This window comes from Mobula hypostoma, chromosome 14, assembly GCF_963921235.1.
Source record: "Mobula hypostoma chromosome 14, sMobHyp1.1, whole genome shotgun sequence".
In the NCBI taxonomy this organism is placed as follows: Eukaryota; Metazoa; Chordata; class Chondrichthyes; order Myliobatiformes; family Myliobatidae; genus Mobula; species Mobula hypostoma.
This window is the reverse complement of record NC_086110.1, coordinates 72,146,826-72,170,385: the sequence shown is the minus strand read 5'-3', so window position 1 is coordinate 72,170,385 and position 23,560 is coordinate 72,146,826.

Sequence of the window (23,560 nt, the reverse complement as noted above, 5' to 3'; positions counted from 1 at the left end):
ACGGCCTCCACTTCGGCGATCCTCCATCCGTTTTCCCTGGTGCTCTTGTTGCTGCACCTCGCGACAAAAAGCCCCAAGCCAGACCTCTGTCCTTCAGATAATCCCTCCCCCCAGCTCTCCAGAACCTTCTTCCCATCCTGAAATCCTGACTGGCTGACACAACATTCCCGGCTTGGACAACATGGCTCCTTATCTTTAGCTGAAACCAAAACACTCTTAACAGCAGGACACACTGTTTTTACAGAAACTGCTAAAATAAAATATTTCACAGCATAGCAGTGGAAATCTTAACCAGGGCATTATATATATATGTGTTGGTGCATGGCCAAGTGGTTAAGGCGTTCATCTAGTGATCTGAAGGTCACTAGTTCAAGCCTCGGCTGAGGCAGCGTGTGTGTCCTTGAGCAAGGCACTTAATCACACATTGTTCTGCGATGACACCGATGCCAAGCTGTATGGGTCCTCATGCCCTTCCCTTGGACAACATCAGCGGTGTGGAGAGGGGAGACTTGCAGCATGGGCAACTGCTGGTCTTCCATACAACCTTGCCCAGGCCTGCGCCCTGGAAACTTTCCAAGACACAAATCCATGGTCTCATGAGACTAACGGATGCCTATATATATATATATTTCTTTCCATAGATGCTGCCTGAATTGCTGAGTTTCTCCAGCATTTTGTGTGTGTTGCTCAGGGTTTCTTACATCTGCGGAATCTCTGGTGTTTATGATGGTAAAGGGTTGGTTTTTGTTATTGGATGCCTGTGACTAGTGGTGCAACTGGTACAGGCACCATAGCAGTTTGTAATACTTTATATTTAGAGATCCATAAGACCATAAGAAATAGGAGCAGAATTAGGCCCTATGACTCCGCCATTTGATCATGACTGATCCATTTCTCTCTCATCCTCTTTCTCCTGCTTCTCCCGTGATGTATCAAGAACCCATCAACCTCCACTTAAAATCCACTCAATGACCTAGGCTCCACAGTTGCCTGTGGAAACGAATTCCACAGATTCACCACCCTCTAACTAAAGAAATACCTCCTCATCTCCATTCTAGATAGACATCCTTCTACTCTGAAGTTGTGATATCTGGTCCTAGATTCCCCTACTATAGGAACCATCTTTTTCACATCCACTCTCTAGGCCTTTCAAAATTTAATAGGTTTCAATGAGATCACCCCTTGTTGTTCCAAATTCCAGTGTATGCAGGCCCAGAGCCATCAAGCAATCCTCATATGATAAGCTTTTCAATTACGGAATCATTTTTGTAAACCTCCTTTAAAATCCGCTCCAATATCAGTACATCCTTTCTTAGATGATATGGCCCAAAACTGCTCACAATACTCCAAGTGAGGCCTCACAAGTGCCCTTAAAGCCCCAGCATTTTATCCTTGCTTTTCAAAATGAATGTGATAGATAGGACATATGGAGAGATAGTTACAGCCCAGGTGCTGGACACAGGAAACTGGGTGACAGTCAGGAAGGGGAAAGGGGTTAAGGAACCAGTGCAGATTTCCCCTGAGGCCATCCCCCTCTACATCAGGTATATCACTTTGAATACTATTGGGGATATGACCTTACAGAGGAAAGTCACAGTTAAGGCTAATTTATACTTCTGCATAGGCTCTACACCGTAGTCTATGCAAGTGGCTTACGCCATTGTGAGCATTTATACTTGTGCGTTGGTGTGTCTGCATCGCTCTGCAATTCACCGCCAAAACACTAGTTGGTAGTGGGATTTCTATGCCACTGTGTTGAGTTTCTTTGTGTACGTCAAACAATGGCGACTGAAACTGAGTGCATCATGTTGGAGTTGGAGCTAATAAATGTTGAACAAGAATTACTTTTATTGAAATTACTGCAACGTAGAAAAGAGAGAAGACGTCAGAGGAGATAGTGTGTACGACCAACGAATGGATTGAGGCAGAAGAAGGGTGAATTTTCTGTGCTTGTCCGGCCACTGAGAGACATGGACGAGGAAATGCATTTCAAATATTTTCATATGTCGGCAGGTAGACTTGACGATTTGGTTCATCGTCTCCAAGCAATGCTACCAAGCGGACCAATCACAGTTGTTGCGGTCTATGTCGCCGCGATGCATAGTTACATTTTGGGGAGGTTGCGTCAGGCTACGGCATAGGGTACGGTGTAGGGTAGGCAGCTACACCCTACCTACAGCGTAGATTCGACGCAGAAGTATAAATTGGCCTTTAATGTTAGCCTAATCACAGGACAAGTTACAATGACCAATTAACCTACCAACTGGTACATATTGGGACTGTGGGACGAAACCAGGGCACTTGAAGGAAACCCACACATTCAGAGGGAGTATGTAAAAATTCCTTATAGGCAGTGGCGGGATTTGAACCTGGGCTATGCTAACCACTAAGCTACCATGCCATCCCATTAATCACATGTACCGAGATTCAGTGTAAAGCTTGTCTTGCATACTGTCCATACAGATCACATCACTACACAGCAGGCTAAGGTAGAGTAGTAATAGAATGCTGAATAAACTATGACAGCTATAAAGTTCAGACCAGTTAAGCAATAAATTGTAAGATCATAATGAGGTAGAATTGTGAGAAAAGGAGTGCATCTTATTGTGCTAAGGATCCATGTAATCATCTCATAACCGTAGGACGGGAGCTGTCCTTGAGCTTGGTGGTATGTGATTTCAGGCTTCTGCGTGGTACTGTAATTATGAACATGGAACAGAGAGCAAGTTTGTAAATCTGGGGGGAGTAAAGGATGTTGGAGCACCATGGGAGGGGTGTGGGAGAGATGGCAAGGGAAGAGTGCCAGGCGTGGCATTGGCTTAGATGCAGACACATCCAACCCTGAAGCAACAGGCAAAGTCCTCTGATCCCAAAGTTTATTAATCATTATGGAATTTGGATGGTAGGCTAATTAGTCATTGTAAATTGTCCCATGTTTAGGCTAGAGCTAGATGGGAGGTTCAAGGGCAAAAACAAATTCTCTCACTACCCCTAACGGGAATGGATAGTGGAATGGTGCGTCTTGGTACAGTCCCTCACTTCCACTTGCTGAAGCTTTGAAAATTCACCGGTGAATTCACTCCTGGTAAATTATGCAATCTTCCTGATTTATGGAATTACTGATCTGCACTGCATGGCTTCCATGTATCACACTCCAGGGCTTCGGGCTACGGAGAAATGGAAATTACTTGTGTGCGATGACTGCCCTGCCTTTAATGTAAAGTAATGTGACAGCAGCCATTAAAATGATTTACAAAAATTGCAAAATTATAAAAACACAGCCATTTAGTCTCCTATTTGTTACAAGTGATTATCACCAACCTGAATTTAGAAAGTATGGAAATTAAGCAAGCCCTTTAAACGTCAGGTGACTGATGGAATGAATCCAATGAAGGTTGATATTGACTCCAAAAGAGAAAGTAAAGGGGTGGAAGAAAGAAAGAATGAGCAGGTCATAAAACGAAGGACAGAAGAAGTGTGCACTGGGTTGATCAGGTCGAATGCCAGCTGAAGATTTTTCACGTGGAAGGAGGTTTTCTCTGTGGATTGTGCACAACCAAATCAGCCTGTTGGGATTGAGGATGACAGGTCGGAAAATTCCAGGATTGGAGACTCGAGTGTGCGTCAGGCACAAGGCCCGAAAGCCAGTGACCACCCCCCTCACAAGGTTTCAGAATTTGGCGGTCCAAGCGAGCCTGAAAGCCGAGTTCCAGAGGTCAAAGCCCCACGATCGGCAAATCCCAGGATCAATATGCAAAAGTTAACAATGTCCAGCGGTTGAAGTCAGAGGTCAAAGATCAAAGTACAGAGGTTGAGGTCCCTGGTTCGGCATGTCAGGAGGTAAGAGGTCTGTGAGTCAGGGCAGGGACTGGAGATTAATGGCCTGCTGTCCGTGATTCTGAAAGTTCAGAGCCAAGGACTAGAGGTCAGAGACACAGAGACTGGGGTTGAAGGCCTTTCTGTTGGGTGGGTGGGTGTGAATTGGGTAGATGCATGAGTTTGAGTTGGATTGGAGATTCTGATTTGGAAGGGTGTGAGTTAGGTGGGAAGATGTGAATTAGGTGGGTGAGAGTGTATGAGTTTAATGGGTGAGTGTGTTGGATGAGGGTGATTTGGGAGGGTGGGTCTGATTTAGGTGGGTAGATGTATGCTGAGTGGGTGGGTGTGAGTTGGGAGGGTGTAAGTTGAGTGGGTGGGGATGAGTTGGGTGGATTAGTGTGAGTTGGGAGGGTGGGTGAGAGTTGGGTGGGTGGGGTGTGAATTGTGTAGGTGAGTGTGAGCTGGGTGGATTGGCGTGGGTTGAATGGGAGGGTGTAAATTGGATGAGTGGGTGTGTGTTGTATGGGTGGGTGTGAGTTGGGTGGGTGGGTGTGAGTTGGATGGGTGGGTGTGTATTGGGTGGGTGTGAGTTGGGTGGGTGGGTGTGAGTTGGTTGGATAGATGTGTGTTGGTGGGTGGGTGTGAGTTGGTTTGGAGTATTTGAGTTGAGTGCTTGGGTAAGAGTTGGATTCGAGGGTGGGGATGGGGTTTGCTTTTCTGTTGTTCTGTTGTGTTGTTGTTTTTGTTGCCTGTGTTGTTCTGATGAACACTGGGGACATGGCATGCTGGCGCCGGAGTGTGTGGCGTCACTCGGAGGCTGCCCCCAGCACAACCTTAGGCCATGTTGCTTGTTACCATTAACAATGCATTTCACTGTAAGTTTCAATGTACACATGATAAATAAATGAAGGAATGAACCTGAATTGAACTTTCCTCAGTTTTGGGAATCTCCACATACCATAGTGTCAACCTCAGCTGCCCCCAGTCCACTATTATTGTATATGAGACTGTTTCCCACTGACTCTTCAGACCACTTCTGTTTGACTGCTGTTCAAAGAACCAGCCACAGAGGGTTAAATGCACAAAGCCGTCACCTTCGTGCATACAATCCTATTCACTTTTAATGAGATCTACATGAATTACTAAATGCTAATATGCATCCTAAAGTTAGATTTTATTTTTTTTTGTATAGTATTCACCTTGGACCCTCTGGGGAGAATTCCATATTTGTTCCCAGAGAAACATTTGAACCTGATGATAGACTGTTAGCTGTGTATAAGGAACCCGATCCATTTCTAATTAAATATAAATGAATTTCGAACGCACGCTTTTAATCGTGCTCTGTCATTATGATATTTGGTGAGATTTACCCTGCAGGAGTCAGTTCTGTCACAGGCGAGAGTATCCCTTCATTTACTGTGGATTAGTTCATTAAAAAATGCACTTGAAATTACTTCGGCAGAACCAGAGTTCTGTGCTGGAGGAAAAAACAGAAGTAAATCTTGAATTGATAAAAAGATCAGCTTTATTTGTCACAAGTACATCGAAGCATGGAGTAAAATACTTTTTTCGCATTGCATCATATCAGCGAGGATTGTGCTGGCCAGCCCATAAGTGTCACCATGCTTCTAACACTAACATAACATGCACACAACTCACCAACCCTCACCCGTAAGTCTTTGGAATGTGAGAGGAAATCAGAGCACCCGGAGGAAACCTACATGGTCACGGGGAAAACGTACAAACTCCTTTCAGACGGCAGTGGATCTTACAATTCACACTGAGAAGTGTTGCACTAACCACCACTCTACTGTGCTGCCACACGTACTGCCCATCCTCAAAAATCAGCGAGAAGACAGCTGCCGAGTTCATTCTTGAAACACAGATGTCTTCTTGGTGACCATAGAGCATCAGTGTCATTGAGAGTTCCAAGGTTTAGAGCTGGACTGATGAAGACCGGTGATGTATTAGCAAGTTAGGATGTTGTGCAGGTTAGAAGGGGAGCTACAGGTGGTGTTGTCTCTATGTTTCTGCTCCCTTTGTCCATCTCAGTTTTAGGACTTTAGGAGCTACCATCAGAGTAACCTGTACGAGTAACTCCGGCACAATTTGGAGTTGGTGCTCACTGCAGCTATTATTTTACTTTAATTTAATTTATTTATTTATCTATCTGTTTATTTATTATCGATAAAGCACAGTACTGGCACTTCCAGCCCTTTCAGCTGCACTGTCCTGCAGTCCCCGATTTAATCCTAGCCTACTCACGGGATAATTTACAATGACCAATTAACCACTATGTCTCTGGACTGTGGGAGGAAACCAGAGCTCCTGGAGAAAGACCCCTCACACCCTCTCCACGAACTGTTTGTTCTTCTGCCATCAGGCAAACGTTACAGGAGCATCAAAGCTAAAACCAGAAGGCTACTAAACAGCTTCCTCCCACAGGCAGTCAGACTGCTAAATAGCTGCTCCACCTGACTCTGCTTTGGACACTTTTAACTTGCACTGGACACTTACAAACTTGATTTTAACTGACATGTGGCTGTTGTGTTTTGCTATTTATTGTTATGTGTATTATTTAGTGTTGCGTTTGTTATGTTATGATTGCACTGCTCCTGAGAAACGCTGTCTCATTCTGCCCTGCAGAGCTGAAGTGCGGTTAGAATGACAATAAAGTTTTTTGAATTTTTGAATCTTTGAATCTTGATTCTTGAGAGGACATACAGACTCCTTACTGATGACGTTGGAATTGAGGTGAGCATGAACATTTACGTCTGCTGGATGGAGTGATAATCAAATCACTCCCAGATGAGCTCAATGCCTTTTATGCTCGCTTTGCCTGACTTAAAACCTTCATGAAGCCCCACAGCCCCCAAAGACCCTGTGATTTAACTCTTGAGAGCACTGTCACGAGAAAGCAGCATCCATCATCAAATACTCTACCATCCAGATCATGCTCTCCTGCTGGTACTTCCATCAGGCAGGAGGTACTGGAGCCTCAGGTCCCACACCACCAGCTTCATCACCCGATAATAAATTAACCTTTGAACCTTAGAACGATGAAATTTACTTTAACATTGACTTTGATAATCAAGCAAGCAGCTTTATGCTGGATGCTTCCTGGGAGTTGCTGGAGCTTTGCTCATTGAGGCAAGTAAAGTCCCTCACATCATACTCCTGATCTGTTGCCAAAAGTGTATCTCTGCCGCTTAATGCACAGTTCAGGACAGATCTGTTGCTTTCTGTTTAGTTGTATATTCATGGAGCCATCGTTCAACACTGTAACAAGAAGCATAAATTTTGGGTGTCTGGAGTTTGTACTCTGAACGGATACCAGTATGGAATATTCAAATGGGTTCTCTTGGTTGGGATGTGCTACCATTGTAAATAGGTAATTATGTAAGTTTACCTGACTATATTCCAAATGTTAAAGTTATGTAGGATTTTAACAATTGAACATATAATTAATTGTTTATAGTGATCTTTGTGTTTAAAAAGTAGAAAATATTGTATCAGGAGAGCTCAAAGTTTAAAGTAAATTTATTATCAAAATACACATACAGTATGCCATATACAGGGATTCTTTTTCTTGCGGGCATTCACAGTAAATACAAAGAAACTCAATAGAATCAGTGAAAGACTGTACATAACAAGATGGACAAACAACTAATGTGCAAAAGACAATAATCTGCAAATACAAAAATAAAAAAACATATAATAATAATAAATAAATGAACAATAAATACCAAGAACATGAGATGATGAGTCATTGAAAGTGACTCCATAGGTGTGGGAATAGTTCAGTGCTGGGGTGAGTGAAGTTTTCCCCTCTGGTTCAAGATGGTTGAGGGGAAATGACTATCCCTGAACCTGGTATTGTGAGTCCCAAGGCTCCTTCACTTCCATTCTGATGGCAGCTTTGAGAAGAGAGCAAGGCCTGGATGGTGGGGGTCCTTGATGATGGATGTTGCTTTTCTGTGACAATGCTTCATGTAGATGTGCTCAATGGTGGGGAGGGCTTTAACCATGAAGGACTGGGCTGTATCCACTACTTTTTGTAGGTTTTTCCATTTAAGAGCATTGATATTTCGATACCAGGCTGTGATGCAACCAGTCAATATACTTTTCACAGCAAAACTGTAGAAGTTTGTCATAGCTTTAGATGACGCGCCGAATCTTCGCAAACTTCTAAGGAAGTAGAGACACTGCCATGCTTTCTTTGTAATGGCATTTACGTGCTGGACCCAGGACAGATCCTCAGAAATGATAACACCAAGAAATTTAAAGTTGCTGACCCTCTCCACCTCTGATCCCCCAATGAGACTGGCTCATGGAACTTGGGTTTCCTTCTCCTGTAGTCACTAACCAGCTCCTAGGTCTTGTTAAAATTGAGTGAGAGGTTGTTGTTGTGGCATCACTCAGCCAGATTTTCAGTCTTCCTCTTATATGCTGATTTGTCACCACCTTTGATTCGCCCTACAACAGTGGTATTGTCAACAAACTTAAATATGGCATTGGTATTGTATTTAGTCACACAAGCATAAGTGTAAAGTGAGTGTAACAGAGGACTGAGCATACAGCCTTGTGGTTCACTTGTGCTGATGGAGGTTGTGGAGGAAGATGGTGCTACCGATCTGACTGATTGGGGTCTATAAGTGAGGAAATCAAGGATCTCTTTGCACAAGGAGGTGTTGAGGCCATTGGTTAGTTTTGAGGGGATGATAGTACTGAATACCAAGCTGTAGTCAATGAAAGGCATCCTGATGTATGCATCTTTGCTGTCCAGAAGATCCATTGTTGAGTGAAGTCCCTTTGAAATGGCTTCTGCTCTGGATCTGTTGTGGCAGTAGAGAGAGTTTCTCTTGGACTGTCTCTCTCTTCTGGAGGTTTGCCATGTGAATAAAGAATTTATGTTTCCCAGTTACATTTTCCATGTGGCTTGGTCTTAGTTCAGTCACAACAGTTTCATTTCCAGAGTCGTTGTGAATGGAAATAAATACTGAATGTCTTAATGTTTCTTACAACCTTAAATTCATTCAGAGTTTCTACTAACATGGTGAAATTGTGTGATGCACATGTACAATTTGGCAGTGGGTACAGAACTTGAAGTCCCAGATCACCAAGTTCAGGAATAGCTACTTCCCTTCAGCCGTTTTGCTCTTGAACCAACCTGCACAGCCATGATCATGACCTCAGTATAGCAACACTCTGGCCGGTTAAATAACTTGTAATAAATTGTAATAGACTTCTTTTACCTTCTGTATCCTATCTTGCAAAAATGGTGTATAATTTGTTTAATTTACATTTTTATTGTAAATGCTACTTATCTGATTCTATGCGTTGGTGAATCTGCTGCCAGTAATTTCTTCAATCCACTTGTGCTTATGACAATAAACTCAATGTTTACTTAAAGTTGACGTACCATTTTGTTTCTTTTCTGCTACTTACCTATATGAGGGCAACTTATAATGATCTATTGACCTTTTAACCTGCACATGAAACATTATTTATTTATTTATTTATTTAGCGATACAGCATAGAGTAGTCCCTCCCAGCCCTTGCAGCACTGTTGCCCCGGCAACCCCCAAAAACCCTGATTTAACCCAAACCTAATCACAGGACAATTTACAATGATCAGCTCATCTACTTGGTATGTCTTTAGACTGTGGGAGGAAACCAGATTACCTGGAAAAAATCAACACCTTCTGCCAAGAGGACGTACAGACTCCTTACAGATGACATCAGAATTAAACTCTGAACTCCAACGTCCTAAACTGTAATAGCGTTACATAACTGCTACATTACTGTGGTACCCATGTGCAGCTCTGATCACCATGTTAGAGGAAGGATGACATTAAGTTTGGGGTGATCAGAAAAGATAGAGCTTTAGAATTCTGCAGCACGAAAACAGACCCTTCACCCATCTGGTCCATGCCAACCTACATACAGACTATAGTCCTCTATATTCCTCCAGTCCATGCATCTGTCCAAACTTCTCATAAATGTTACAATTGAACCCATATCTAAACACTCTGCACAACCCTCTGAGTGAAGAGGTTTACCCTCAGGTTCTCCTTAAATTTTTCTTTTACCCTAAACATTTGACCTCTAGTTCTAGTCACACCCCTCCCCGAGGGGAAAAATTCTGCTTGCATTCACACAATCTATACTACTGATAATTTTGTATACCCTCATAAAATCCCTCCTCATTCTCCTGATCTCTGATGTCCAGGGAATAAAGTCCAAACCTACCCAACCTTTACCTATAGCTATGATTTTCCAGTCCTTGCAACATCCTTGTAATTCTTTCCTGCACTCTTTCAAACTTATTGACATCTTTCCTGTGGGTCAGTGACCAAAACTGCAAACCATACTCCAAATCTGGCTTCGCCAATGACTTATAGAACTTCAACATTACATCCTAACTCAGTACGCAATAGTCAGATTTATGAAGGTCAACGTGCCAAAAGTTCTTTTCACAACCCTATCTACCTGTGATGCCAGGTTCAAGAAATTATGGATCTGTATTCCCAGAGCCCTCAGTTCTACTACACTCCCCGGTGCCCTACTGCCTACTGATTTCCAAATTTAAATGGAATTTAACATTGCACACTTGTCTATAAATTCCAGATGCTACTTTTCAGCCCATTTTTCCAGCAGGTCCAGATTCTGTTGAAGCCAGAGTAAATTCCTGAGTGACAGAGAGAACAAACAAACAAACTCCACACAGACAGTTCTGTAAGTCTGGGTTGAATCCGGATCCTTGGATCTGTGAGGGAGTTGCACTAACTCCTGCTCATTCGAAATGCTGGAGAAACTCAGCAGGTCAGGCAGCATCTATGGAAAGGAATAAACGGTCACTCTTTCGGTTGAGACCCTTCTTCAATCCTGATAAAAGGTCTTGGTCTCAACTTGAGTTGGAAAAACAACAGTCATCCCAACGCACTTTTACACTCCTTCCAATACAAAGAATATACACTGCATACAGGCATGCACATTCACAAACTGAATGAGTAGACTCTGGATTTAAATTCAGATTTTAGATTCAATTATTTATCACTTGTACATTTATAAAGTATAGATTTAAATCCAAGAGGTGTAAGTTCAAAGGAGATGTGCAGGGGCAAGTTTTTTTTTTAACACAGACAATATTACCATAAGACAATAAGATACAGGAGCAGAATTAGGCCATTTGGCCCATCATATCTGCTCTGCTAATTCATCATGGCTGATCCATTTTCCCTCTCAGCCCCAGTCTCCTGCCTTCTCCCCAAAACCCTTCATGCTTCGACTAATCAAGAATCAATCAACCTCTGCCTTAAGTACATCCAATGACCTGGCCTCCACAGCTGCCACAAATTCCACAGATTCACCATGCTCTTAACCCCATTCTCCTGCCTTTTGCAGTAACATTTGATTAATCAAGAACCTATCAACCTCTGCTTTAGGGACCTTTGGAACGGCACGAAAAGAATTTACAGTCTCACACACCATTTTAACAATTTAATTGCTTGAATTTAAATTATCTGGTGTGGTTCTAAATTAATTGTCCAGAATCGATGACAGACCTCCAGGAGGCAAAAGCAATGACTTGACCAGTCTAATTCCACACCTCTATGATAGTTGTTAATAACTCCTCTGAAGGACAGCGTCCCCAGCTGTGTGGCACTCCCTTAGCACTGCATGACAGAATGGCGGTGTGCTTTGCCCAGCTGTCTGGCACTCCTTCAGCACTGTGTGGCGGAATGGCAGTGTGATTTCCTGTGGGCTTTCGAAAGACCTTTCACAAACTCAGTTTCATAACATAAATTGGAGAGTGTGAATTGAAAAGCACAGTAGCAGCGTGGATTGAAAAAAAATTGACTGAGGAATAGCAGAAGAGAGATGTGGTAAATAGGTGTTTCTCACAGACTGGGTGTGATCATACAATGCAGCTCCCCAGGGTTCACAGAGGCAGCTCAGTTATTTCTGTTATGTATTAATGCCCGCCCATCTTCTGTTCTGAATTAAAGTGTTTTTGCAGGCAACTCTGCCCACAACGAAGTGAAAATGAATTGCATCACTCAAATTAAACCAAGTGTGTGACTCTTGTATCCGAGGGGATCGCTTGCTGGACAAACAAATCAACTTAATTTAAATGCAATCTATCAGTCTGTGAATCTTTGAGTTAACAAAAATCTTGTTAACTGCAGAAGCCTGGAACTCTGAATGGCTTGCTGGTCGAAACCATTTCATGTCCACAGAGGCCAAGTTAATTCAGTTTTGTTTGCCGTTCTGTGCTGAATTAACTTTCGTTTTATTTTTCAAGATAAAGGGATTAGCTTTACTTGTCATGTGCACTGAAACTTACAGCGAACTGTGTTGCTTGCGTCCAATCGAATCAGTGAGGATATGTTGAGGGCATCCTGCAAGTGCTGCCATACTTTCAGAGGCACAATCACTAACTCTAACCCTAATCCATTCGCCTTTGAAACGTGTGAGGAAAATGAAGCACCCGCAGGAAACCCACGCGGGCACAGGGAGAACTTAAAGGCAGCGGCTATAAGAAATATATACATATCAAATTTGGGTGGGGGGTGTGGAGATATGTCTGTACCAAAGGAGGTGTAAGGCACTCCTTCCCTCCACTAGCCTACAGGTCACCTGGTCAGGGTCATTTGAAGGCATGGGTGCAGGTGGTGGATGGTCGTATGAGCAGTTGGTGCACATCTTATTCCTGGTTATACGACTACTGACGCCAGGCAGACAATCTCTGAAGAGTATTGAAAATGGCTGGGGTCAACCATCTTGTAAAGACACTGCCCAGAAGAAGGCAATGGCAGACCACTTCTGTAGAAAAATTTGCCAAGAACAATCCTGGCCATGGAGATTATGGTCGCCCACTTCATACGACATGGCACGTAATGATGATGTCATATGACACGGCATGTAATGATGATGATGATGAGTAGTGGGTGTCAGGAGCATCCTGCCAGGGTGGCACCTGAGTCTGATTCAAGCACACACAGATCAAAAGAAAACAGCAGCTACCATGCTTGAAGATATATTGCACTGCTATTAGAGCATGAGGCCATTCAAGGAATACAGCCCACCCATGCTACATACACCATTTTGCAATCATCAAACAAGGAATTGAACCTGGTACGCCACTTGGCTTTGTGGCTTCTTTCCCCACCAGCCATTGTCCCTCTTCAGTCCACTGATCATCCACTGGTCCCTATCTCACCCTTCTCCTTCCCCTCTTTATACCAGCTATCCCTCCTCTCCACCCTCAGCCCTGATTCAGGGTTTCGACCTGAAATGTTGGCAATTTCTTCCTGTCCCTTCCCACTCCCTCTCCTCCCAATGATGCAACCGAAGCTGCCCCACACATCACCAGCACCGGCTTCCCCGCCATCAAGGACATATATACAGAAAGGTGCCGGAAAAGGGCCGGTAAAATCATAAAGGATCCCACCCACTTTGCTCATGAACTGCTGCCCCACTCCCATCATAAGACCATAAGCTATAGGAGCAGAAATAGGCCATTTGGCCCATCAAATTCATTCCAACATTTCCTTCTCAGCCCCAGTACCCTGCCTTCTCCCCCTAACCCTTTATGTCCTGACTAATCATGAAATTATCAACCTCTTCCTTAAATACACACTGTTGTAGCGTGGATGAAATTACTGGAGAGACAGAGTCACTGGCAGATACAAAGCAGCTTCTTTATTCGACACAACAAGGTACAGCAGCATCTTAATGGATGGAGACGCTTTCTGCAGAAAGGTCTGCTAGCTAAAATGTGGCCTCGATATTTATATGCTAAACACAAAGGCTATCGCTACTTAAAAAGTTACAGACAATGCTTCCTTTTGAAATTACATACAAACATCACACCTTCGGATTTCATCCTTTCCTTCTGACGCCAGCATGTCTGTGTTGGTATCCACAGCCTTTAGTTCAATCCACAATACATTTATTTGGCATTTTACGTGCTAAAATAGAAGACAATTAATATTTATAATGTATAGATTAGACTGTCTTCGAAACTACAGCGTCAGGCACCAGAAGCATCTGGTATTTACACCTTTTAGGAAGCCCATTGTGGTGGACTCAATCCACAGTCCTTTGTCACACAGTTAAAATAGAAGTCTGGTGGCCAAAGTCATTTAAGTGTTAACAAATCATCTACCCAAAAAGAAATCCACTCTAACACACTCAATAACTTGGGCTTCATAGTAAGCTGTGGCAACGAATTCCACAGATTGACCACTCTCTAGCTAAAGAAATTCCTCCTCATTTCTGTTCTAAATGGATGTCCATCTGTTTTGAGACTATGTCGTCTGGTCTTAAACTCCCCCACCACAGAAAACATCCTCTCCATATCCACTTTATTCAGGCCTTTCAACATCCTATAGAATTCATTAAGGTTCCCCTTCATTCTTCTGAATTCCAGTGAGTAGAGGCCCAGAGACATCAAACACTCCTCAAATGACAAGCTTTTCAATTCTGGTACCATCTTCATGGACCTCTAATGTTAGCACATCCTTTCTTAGATAAGGTGCCCAAAACTCCATCTGGGGGAGGCTCCGTAGCATCCACGTTAGGATCATTAGACTCAAAGCAGTTACTTTCCCCAAACAGTAAGGCTGTTCAACACTTTCACCCACTAACCCACCCCTCCACACCCCCAACCACCACTACTTAATCATTTCCTGTCAGTCACCTTATGTATAGACACTCCTGTGCCTAGTGTCAATTTATGGACATACAATCATCTATCTATATAAGCTATCTTATATATTTATATTTATAGTGTTTTTTTATTTTTGTTGCGTGCTTTATCTTATTGAATTTTTTCTTGTGCTGCACAAGCTCCAGAGTAATAATTATTTTGCTCTTCTTTAAACCTGTGAACTGGAAATGACATTAAACAATCTTGAAGCTTGAATCTTGTGTTCCTCTGGCAGATTGTTTTTTGCTCCGAATCCAGCATCTGCATTCTCTTGAGCCTCTTTTTTAAGAGCCCTGATTGACACTGTTTTGAACAAACCCATGCACAGCGATGGGAACTCTATCCTGTGTATAAAAGAATTTCCTCACCTCTCTGCACTCACTCCCACCAACCCCCACCGTATTAATGTTCATCACTTTAACTCTGTAGCCCTTGGTCCTACAATGATCTCACCAGTGGGCACTGCTCCCTGTTCTCAACCGTTCATCATTGCAACGCCTGCATTTGAATTAATAGCACAAGCCCTGACATTGCCAGCTTGTCAGCTGTGATCAGCCCCAGACTCACTCTCAATGAACTGCAGTGAAAATCTCATCTTGCACCAGTCTCAGCTCAGGAAGAAGCCATCGGCCTCAGAATGTGCCTTGAATGCAGAACAGTGTCGACAACCTGACTCTGCAGCCCGTCCTGAGTTCTCTTAAAGGGGAATCACTTCAGTCCAGAAACAGCGTCTTGTTGAGTGGGAGAGCAGCCACAAAGCCCAAAGGGATCGCCAGGTTTGAGTCCTCGTTTGGTGATTGATAAACAAAGTAAGTAGCAGCAATGGGCTGTGTCAGCAGAATGGTATGGCCCCTATCAAAACTTTTTCCTGCAGAATTCTACAGCCACATAGGATAACTGCTCGAAACCTTAGTTCCTCACTGCTGAGACTTCAGGTTTATTATCACCGACAAATGCTGTGAAATTTATTCATTAGCGGTAGCAGTGTAATTCAATATGTAAAAATCATGATGTTACTATCAATCATACAAATAAATAGATAGATAAATAGACAGATAGACAGACATAGATAGGCAGATAGAAAGATACAGACAGACAGATAGATAGACAGAGAGGTAGATAGACAGACAGCTCGATAGGCAGATAGACAGACAGATAGATAGGGAGAAAGATAGATAGACAGCTAGACAGGCAGAAAGATAGATAGATAGACAGATAATTGGACAGATAGATAGGCAGGTAGACAGACAGATAGATAGGCAGAAAGATAGATAGACAGATAGATAGGCAGATAGACAGATAGATAGATAGACAGAGAGGTAGATAGACAGCTTGATAGGCAGAAAGATAGATAGACAGATAGATAGGCAGATAGATAGACAGACAGACAGCTAGATAGGCAGACAGATTCAAGATAGTTTTAATGTAATTTCCTGTACCCAACTGTAAGGAGAAGAAATAATTGTTACTCCAGGTCTGATGCATCACAAAAAAAACACAATAGATAAAGGACATACTAACAACAACAACAAAAACAATAGTAATATTTATAATAATAGTAATAATATTAGACACCACTATGAATACATTAAGATAACATATGCACAGATTCATTGTATGCTCATAAAATGATGCTAGACTGTATGTAAGGTGACTAAGGTCATACAGTATATACAGAAAGGTGCCAGTAAAGGTCCAGTAACATCATGAGGGATCCCACACACCCCCCTCATGGACTGTTGGTTCCAATCTCATCAGGGAGGAGGCTACATAGCATCCACACCAGGACCACCAGAATCAAAAACAGTGACTTTACCTAAGCAGTAAATCTACCTGTTATCAAGGAGATGGAGAGATAGACAGATAGATTAATAGTTAGATAGATAGACAGATAGGTAGATGGACAGGTAGATAGGCAGACAAATAGTAGATAGATAGATAGATAGATAGATAGATAGATAGAGATATAGGCAGCTAGATAGATAGACAGACAAATGGATAGATAGGTACGTAGATTCTGATTTGTTTACTTGCCACATGTACATTGTAACATACAGGGAATTGTGTCATTTCTATTAACAAACAGCACACATAAGGATGCATTGGGGCAACCTGCAAGTATCACCACACATTCAGACACACACACACACATAGATAGATAGATAGCACAAAAGAGGAATAGAAGGGTTCATGGACCATTCAGAAGCTTGATTGTAGAGGGGAAGAAGGTGTTCCTGAATTGCTGAGTGTGGGTCTTCAGGCTTCTGTACCTCCTTGCTGACGAAGCTCTCCTTAAGTCTGGGGGTATGTGCTTTCATGCTCTTTCATTGTCTGGAGGGGGAGAAGAGAAAATATCTAGGGTATTCCTCATCAAAACACTTGAACAGAATAATGGTGCCTTGAAAAAAATATTCAGCCCCCGCAACTATTTTCATATTTTACCGTCTCATTTTCTAAATTTGAAATATATTGAAGTAGGATTTTTGAGCTAATCTACAAAGTATTGTTCATCATGACAATTCAAAAGAAAAAAATCCAAAACCTGTCAACAATTTGCTAGATGCTGAAAACCAAAATTGTGAGGCTGAAAAATATTCATCCCCTTTGTAATTACAGTGCTAACTTTCCTCAGGTGCAATATACAATATTACCTTACCAGCTCACCCTATTTTGTTGATGTACAGAAAATTGGAGGATCACCTGTTTTCTCTCTATAAGTTCTAACAGACCAAAGCAAAATGAAGACAAAAGAGCATTCTAGGCAAGTCAGAGAAATGATAATAGAGAAATACAAAACTGGGGAAGGGTACAGGACCATCTCAAAGGAAGTTAACTTACATCAGAACACAGTGCTGTCGCATGAAAAAGTGGAAAAACTATGAAAGCACAGCCACACTGCCTTGGTTAGGCCACCCCACTAAGTTTAGTCTCTGGAGAAGAGTGGCACTTGTAAGAGAGGCTATTGTGATGCCAACAGTTACTCCAAATGAGCTGCAGGCGTCAGTGGCTGCAAGTGGAGATTAAGTTCTGGCTCCACAATCTCTAAGACCTTTCACAAAAAGAATATTTACGAACAGTGCAAAGACAAAGCCTGGCTAAAAGAAAATGCACATTCTAGCCGGTAAAGACTTTGAAAATGTCACTTAGAAGATACTGTAAAGATGTAGAAGGTCTTGTGGGCAGGTGAGACAGAAGTGGAACTTTTTGGCCTCAACACTAAGCAGTATGTGTGGGTAACACCATCCCCACTGTAAAGTACGGTTGGAGCCTGCATCAGAATAGGGGATGCTTTTCAACAGCAGGGACTGGGAATCTGGTCAGGATAAACAGCACGTTGAATGCAGCTAAGTACAGAGAGATGCTAAATTAAAAAAAACTGCTAGCATCTACCAGAAAGATCATAGGAGCAGAATTAGGCCATTTGACCCATTGAGTCTGCTCTGCCTTCTCATCATGGATGATCCTTTTTCCCTCTCAGCCCCAAACTCCTGCCTTCTCCCCGTATCCCTTCATGCCCTGAGCAATCAAGCATCTATCAACCTCTGTCTTAAATATGCATAAGGACTTGGCATCAACAAATGCCTGTGCCAAGGAATTCTTTAACTCTCTCTGGCTAAAGAAATTCCATCTCATCTCCATTCTAAAAGAATGCCACTCTATTCTGAGGCAGAGTCATCTGGTCTTAGACTCTCCCCCCACAGGAAACATCCTCTCCACAATCCACTCTGTCAAGGCCTTTCACAATTTGATGGACTTCAATTAGTTCAGCCCTCACTCTTCTGAATTCTAGTGAATACAGACCCAGAGCCATCAAACACTCTTCAAATGACAAGCCATCAAATACCAGAATCATTTTTGTGAACCACTTTTGAACCTTTTCCAGTTTGCTCACACCCTTTCTTAGATAAGGGAGCCAAAACTTCTCACAATGCTCCAAGTGAGGCCTCACAAGTGTTTTATAAAATTTCAACATTACCTGCTTTTATATTCCAGTCCTCTTGAAATGAACACTAACGTCGCATTTACCTTCCTCACCACAGACTCAACCTGTAAATTAACCTCTAGGGAACCCAGCACAGGGACTCCCAAATTCCTTTGTGCCTGTGATTTTTTTTTAATTTTCTCTCCATTTAGTAAGTACAGTATGCTACCCCTTTATTTCTCCTACCAAAGTGCATGACCATATGCTTCTTGACACTATATTCCATTTTCCACTTTTTTGCCCATTCTCCTAATCTGTCTAAGTTCTTCTGTAGCCTCTGTACTTCCCTAAAACTACTTATCTATCCACCTATCTTCTTGTCATCAGCAAACTTTGCAACAAAGCCATCAATTCCATTATCCAAATCAAAAACATATAATGTAGAAAGAATTGGTCCCAATATAGACCGCTGTGGAACATTACTACTCACCAGCAGCCGAGCAGAATAGGCTCCCTTTATTCCCGCACTTTACCTTCTGCCAAACAGCCACTGTTTTACCTATGCTAGAATCTTTCCTGTAATAACATCCTGGAATACCATTTTTCCTGTAACTTGTTAAGTAGCCTTCAGCCTTATGTGTGGCACCTTGTCAAAGGCCTTCTGAAAATCCAAGTACACAGCATCAACTGAATCTCTTTTGTCTATCCTGCTTGTTATTTTTTTCAAAGAATTCCAACAGATTTGTCAGTAAGATTCTCAGTTGAGGAAATCATGTTGACTATGGCCTATTTTATCAAAGTACTCTGAGACCTCATTCTTAATAATTGACTCCAACATCTTCCCAACCATGGAGGTCAGACTAACTGACCTATAGCTTTCTTTCTTCTGCCTCTCTCCCTTCTTGAAGCGTGGAGTGGCATTTGCAATTTTCCAGTCTTCCAAAACCTTTCTAGAACCTAGTGATTCTGGAAACAGCATTACTAACGCTGCCACAATCACTTTGGGCACATCTTTTAGAACCCTGCGGTGTACACCATCTGGTCCATGTGATGTGTCTACTTTCAGACCTTTCAGTTTCTGAGGAACCTTCTCCCTAATAATGGCAACTTGACATACTTCATGACCCCTGATACCTGGAACTTCCACCATATTGCTACTGTCTTCCACAGTGAAGACTGATGCAAAATACTTATTCAGTTCATCTGCCAATTCATTGTCTTCCATTACTACCTCTCCAGCATTGTTTTCCATTGGTCCAATATCCACTCTTGCCTCTCTTTTACACTTTATGTATCTGGCTAGCTTACTTTCATACTCCATCTTTATCTTCTGAATGACTTTTTTTGTTGCCTTCTGTTGGTTTTTAAAAGCTTCCCAATGTTCTAACTTCCTATTCTTTTTTGGATTGTTATATGCCCCCTCTTTGGCTTTATGCAGGCTTTTGACTTCTCTTGTTAGCCACAGTTTTGTCATCTTTTCTTTAGAATACTTTTTCCTCTTTGGAATGTATATATTCTGTACCTTGCAAACTGCTTCCAGAAATTCCAGCCATTTTTACTCTGCCGTCATCCCTGCCAGTGTTCTTTTCCAATCAATTCTGGCCAACTCCTCTCTCATGCCTCTATAATTCCCTTTTACACCACTGTAATACTGACACATATGACTGTAGCTTCTCCTTCTCAGATTTCAAGGTGAATTTAATCATATTATGATCACCTCCCCTTATGATTCTTTTACCTTAAGTTCTCTGATCAATTCCAGTTCATTGCACAGCTTAAACAGGGAGGAAGTTCATCTTTCCGCAGGATTATGACACAAAGCACACTGCCAGAACAGCCATGGAGTGAAGAAAATTGATATCCTTTTAGCGGCCCAGTCAGCATCCTGAGCTTAACTTGGTCAAACATCTCTGAGAAGACCTTAAGATTGCAGTCCACTGCCACTCCCCAAATAAACTGGCACAGGTTGTGCAATTTTGCAAAGAGGAATGACAAGTCTTGCTCCATCATGTTGTAAAAAGCTAATAGCGAACTATCCAAAAATAATATTGACTGTAATAGCTGTGAGAGGTGGTTCTGCTAAGGACTGAGCAATGAGAGGTGACTATTTTAGAATTACCGACAATTCCATTTTTGATTTTTTTTAGTTTTTTATGCTTTACAAGTTCCCTTTTTTTGAGCTCTACTCTGAAAAAAAAGGAGCTTGTGATTCACAAGTAAAAATTTTTAGTTAAATTGGTCAAAATCCCTGGTTGTAATACACATTTATGTGAACAAAAGGTTAAGTGCTGAATTTACAAGGCATTGTACTTCATTAATGAAAGTAGATTGGTTCACCAATTCATCCTATTCATGGACTTAAACAAACATTATAAAAAGGGTTGTGTTTGTAAAGATATGCAGAATAAGCCAATCTGCAGTAAACTGAAATTGTACTCAATCTAAACTGGTGACAAATTGGCATATTGCAGGGAGACTGGAAAACTAGTTGGATGGTTCTATGACAGCAACCTCTAACTAAATGTCAGCAAAACCAAAGGACTGAATATTGACCACAGAAGGAAGAAACCAGAGCTTCATCTAACTTCCTGGTACAAGAGGAGGCAATGTTGTCAAGCAAGATTTGAAGCTTGAAACAGAGATGAAGACAGACTTGTTCTATTCTTCCTACAGCGCCGGAGGTGGAGGGGAAACTTGATAGAGGTTTTTAAAGTTATAAAAGGCAGTCAGAATCTTTTCCCCAGGGTAGAACTGTCAAACATGAGAGGATATGCTTTCAAGCTTAGAGTGGGGAAAGTTTAAAGGCAATGTGAGAGGCAAGTTTTTTTGACATAGAGTGATAGGTTCCTGGAATGGTAATGGTGGAAGTAGACAGTTTGGCAGGGTTTAAGAGGTTTTTTAGATATGTGAATCTGAAGAGAATATGGAACGATATGGATGATGTACAAGAGAAAGATATTTAAATTGAGCTAGCATCAAGATCAGTACAAGATGTGGACCAAATGGCCTGTCCACTGCAGTATGCCTCTATACAAGACTCTTTAATGTCATTTCCAGTAAACAAGTGTAAAGGAGAATGAAATAACTGTTATGCTGGATCCAGTGCAGCACTAAAAATAACACAATAAGACAAAGGACACAATAAGAATAAAAAGCACAATAAATATAAACCTATTAGATAGAAACATAGAAAACATAGAAACATAGAAAATAGGTGCAGGAGTAGGCCATTCGGCCCTTCGAGCCTGCACCGTCATTCAGTATGATCATGGCTGATCATCCAACTCAGAACCCTGTACCTGCCTTCCCTCCATACCCCCTGATCCCTTCAGCCACAAGGGCCATATCTAACTCCCTCTTAAATATAGCCAATGAACTGGCCTCAACTGTTTCCTGTGGCAGAGAATTCCACAGATTCACAGATTAGATAGCTGATATACATAGACTGATGTCCGTAAAGTGACGTTAGGCGCCGTAGTAGTGTCTTTAAATAAGGAGACTGACAGGAAATGATAAAGTAGGGGTGGTTGGGGAATGGAGGGGTGGGTTAGTAGGTGGAAATGTTGATGAGCCTTACTGCTTGGGGTAAGTAACTCTTTCTGAGTCTGGACTCAAAAGGTATCCGACAGGAAGTGAGGAAATATTAAAATAATGCTCTAGGTGCCATGTAAGACTTAACCAGGAGAGTAAAAGGAAACCCTGAGATAGTGGTTTCGGTGTTAGTTGTTGTTAATTATTGCAATCTTCCATACAGTCATACAGAGCACTACATCACAGAAACAGGCCCTTCAGCCCATTAAGTGAGTTCTCAAATAAACGTAACTTCTGGCCACTTGTTAGTTATTAAATCTGCAGGTCAAAGTCAAACTCGGGTTTATTGTCATCTGCGCAAGTACGCATCGCAGAGGTGTAATGAAAAGCTTACTTGCAGCAGCATCACATGCACAGAGCATCAGATAAGTAATATTTACATGAAATAAAAATTAAAGTTAAATGATTTGCTATTTTACAAGGAAATAAAACACAGCTAGAACAAAAAATGAACAAAGTCTATTGTAGTGTGAAGTGATTAAAGTAACAAAATTTGATTCTAAAACAACAAGTATCATGACGTACACTCAGTGATCACTTTATTAGGTACCCCTGTACACCTGCTCATTAATGCAAATATCTAATTAGACAATCATGTGGCAGCAACTCAATGCACAAAAACATGGTCAAGATGTTTAGTTGTTGTTCAGACCAAGCATCAGAATGGGAGGAAATGTGATCTAAGTGACTTTGATTGTTGGTTCCAGTCAAGTTGGTTTGAGCATCTCAGAAACTTCTGATCTCCTGGGATTTTCATGCTAACTGTTTCTAGAGTTTACAGAGACTACTGCAAAAGAACAAACAAAAAAAAAACCAGTGAACTGCAGTTCTGTGGGCGAAAACACCTTGTTAGTGAGAGAGGTAAGAGGAGAATGGCCAGACTGGTTCAAGCTGACAGGAAGGCAGCAGTAACTCAAATAAACATACACAAAATGCTGGAGGAACTCAGCAGGTCAGACAACATCTATGGAAATGTTTCAGAACAAGACCATTCTTCAGGACTGAAAAGGGAGTGGGAAGATGTCAGAATGAAAATATTGGGGGAGGGAAAAGAGGTTAGTTAGAAGGTGATAGGTGAAGCCTGGAGGGTGGGAAAGGTAAAAGGCTAGAGATAAAATAATCTGATAGGAGAGGAGAGTGAAAGGAGGAAGGGACCCAGGGTGGGGTAATACGCAGGTGAAAAAAGAGAAATTGTCAGTGTGGGGAATAGAAGAAGAGAGGAGGAGGAAGGAATTATTTTTATTGGAAGGAGATTTTGATATTCATGCTGCAAACACGAGGACTTCTGCAGATGCTGGAAATTCAAGCAACGCACATCAAAGTTGCTGGTGAACGCAGCAGGCCAGGCAGCATCTCTAGGAAGAGGTACAGTCGACGTTTCAGGCCGAGACCCTTCGTCAGGACAAGAAAGAGCTAGTAAGAGATTTAAAAGTGGGAGGGGGAGGGGGAGATCCAAAATGATAGGAGAAGACAGGAAGGGGAGGGATGGAGCCAAGAGCTGGACAGGTGAT